Here is a 3,087-nt window from a genome sequence, read left to right as displayed (position 1 = left end):
CATTAATTTTAGTTTCATGCTAGACTAATGAACGAGAGTCTGTATTTTAGTAGGCTAGGCATATATAAGCAGTTTCTTTAAAATTGTTATAGAAGTTTAATTCGGTACACCCAAGAAAAAAGTTTAGTTCAGTTTTGGGTTAATAAGATTGGGTTCAATATGATATATTTTCTTTACAATTATTACCATGTACAGTTGGAAAATGTACACAATGGTTACCTCGGTCTTGAATAAACTATCATACATCTACGTTTTCCTTTATCGCTATTATACATCATGCATCCACTCACTAATGGTATAATGAAGATGAAATACCTACCACTACAAGAAAACAGCGACATACCGACGAAACAAGTCCTCGGAAATTCATTTTTCCTCGGAAATCCCTCGGAAATTTCCGACGGAATTCTGAGAAAATAAATTTTCGAGGAAACTCCGAGGACCACCAGTTCGTCGGAAAAGTCCTCGGAATATACCGAGGGAGAATTTCCTCGGGATATTTCGATGGACTTTCCGATGGTCCAATCCTTGGAAATTCCGACGAAATGTTCCTCGGAATTTTAATCGGGAATTTCCGAGGAACGGAGCCCTCGGAAAATTCCGAGGAAGGAGTCCCTCGGTATATTCCGACGACTTATTCCGAGGAAATGTTCGTCGGAAATTTCCGAGGGTTCATTTCCTCGAAATTTCAAAAAAAATTATTAAAAAAAAAAATAAAATTTTTGAAATTTAAATTCGAAAATATAAAATTAAAATTAAAATTGAAAACATATTAGATAATATTCAAAGTTGTACAAATAAAAATAAAACATTCCGAGTTTTTGAAAAAAAAAAAAACTACGGGTCTTGCACGTTCGGGAACACCTCGTTCGGGTACATCCTCTGCATCATCTCCATCATTTGCTGGTTCAGCCTCTTTTGTGCCTCATAGCCCGCATGTTGAGCCGCCATCTGGGTCTCCAACAAAGATATGCGATCATCCTTGTCCTCCAACTGAGCCGTAAGTACTTCTGGATCAACAAAGGGCGGTGGTGCAGAAGAAGGAGGAACCGACCGGGGGCGACGACCCAAACCGACCAAACGTCTCTTCTTCTTTGGAACCGACTAAAATAGAAAATAGCCAAATTTAAATTATATAAAAAGATGATAAAATAAAAATCAAGAAATAAATGAATTGAACTTTAAAAAAAAAAAAGAACTTACCGATTCAACGATTTCGTTGATTCGAAACCGGGACAAGTTGGTCGAAGCCGTCGAATCGTCATCCTCGGTTTGAAGCTGAGACACTTCGTCTTGCACCTGAGTTTGGACCAGGGTGACCACTTCCCTCACAAGACCATCATCAATCTGGCCGATCTTCTTGTTGGTATACGCCCTCTTCATTAGGGCGAGATCATCAACCGGCTCGCCATCATTTTCTTCCGCCTTGAAAAAAACATAAATTAAACAAACATTAGAAATTAGAAGAAATGCACAAAAAATAAAATTTCAAAACTTAAATAATTGAAGAAAAAGCGGCTGAACTAACCATGCGATCCCCCAGAGTGTCAATAGATTGAGCACCCAAGTTATGCTTGAAGACGCCCTTCCCTTTACGGTCGCTCCTGCGGTTGGTGGAGTTGGTGGAAGAAGTTTCTTTCGTCTCTTCCTTATCCCAATGCACACACAACTCCGTCCAGACCGTGTTGTTCATCGACTTTGGGACCTTTTAATAAAAAAAAAAAGAAAATAGTTTAATAAATTAAAAATATTTTAATAAATTAAAAAATTGTTTAATAAATTAAAAACAACCTTGTTGATTTCCCACTTCTTCTTCCACTCGTGCATCTGCTTCCCATAGTTGTCCATAACTTTATGGACGAAGTGGTGATAGATAAAGAGCGTATCATCGGAATTCCAGTTGAATTCTTGCTGGAAAAAAAAACACAATTAGTAGAAAATTTATATTAAAGATTAAAAATATAAGTAAAAAATTAGAATACTTACCGCAAACTGACGAAACCACAGAAGCTGCTTGTCGGTAGGGAAGTCAGTGAAAGTCAGATGTCCCTTGTCGAGGGCCGAGTACATCATACGGTTGATCCATGCGCTGATCTCGTTCCCGGATCGGTTGAACCTAATAAAAAGAACAAATTATTAATAATGAATCAAATTTTAATGAAAAAAAATACGTTTAATTACCATGTTTGACCCCGTCCATGTGGATACGGAGTGAGATAGGGAAGATGGTCACGACCGGGCTGTCGAACCAACTCCGCAACACTCATCACTCCCGGAGGACCCGGAGGAGCAGGAGCGGGTGCAGCAGCGGGAGCGAGAGGAGCAGGAGCGGGAAATGGAGATGGAGATTTATGGTAGGAGCTGTGGGGCGAAGCGGAATCCTGAATCTGGCTGGAATTCTGAGACTGGCTCCCCGTACCACCACGACCACGACGCTGTCGAGGCCGGGTCTGATCATCATTAGACCTGTAAATTAAAAAAAACATATTTAAAAATTAGTTCTAATAATTTTAATAAATAAAAAAACATATTTAAAAAATAGTTTTTAATCACAAAAATATAAATAGTTTTATAATTACAAAAATAGTTTTAATAAATAAAAAATAGTTTAATAATTACAAAAAATAGTTTTAATAAATAAAAAATAGTTTAATAATTACAAAAAATAGTTTTAATAATATTAAAAATGTTTAATAAATATAGAAATTTATATTATATATATATATATATATATATTTTTTTTTTAAATCCCAAATAATAGTTTTTAATCACAAAAAAAGTTTTATAGATATTAAAAATGTTTAATAAATTTATAAATGATTTTATAATGCAAAAAATAGATTTTATATACAAAAAAGTTTTCATATTATATATACATAATTATCAATTAGATTTTTATAACCACAAAATTAATAAAAACTAAAAAAAAAAATCCAAATCAAGTGAATACCATAATCAAACTCGATTTTACACAATCCTACCATTCACCCTAACAAAAATCTGTAAATATCATTCCAAAATCATCAAATCTACTTAAAAACCTAACAAATCTAACCTAAGAGAGTGGTATAGGGTTCATACATGATC

The sequence above is a fragment of the Brassica napus genome, chromosome C2 (genome assembly GCF_020379485.1).
Source record: "Brassica napus cultivar Da-Ae chromosome C2, Da-Ae, whole genome shotgun sequence".
In the NCBI taxonomy this organism is placed as follows: domain Eukaryota; kingdom Viridiplantae; phylum Streptophyta; class Magnoliopsida; order Brassicales; family Brassicaceae; genus Brassica; species Brassica napus.
The sequence above is the reverse complement of the archived record's forward strand: the minus strand, read 5'-3'. Positions refer to the sequence as shown.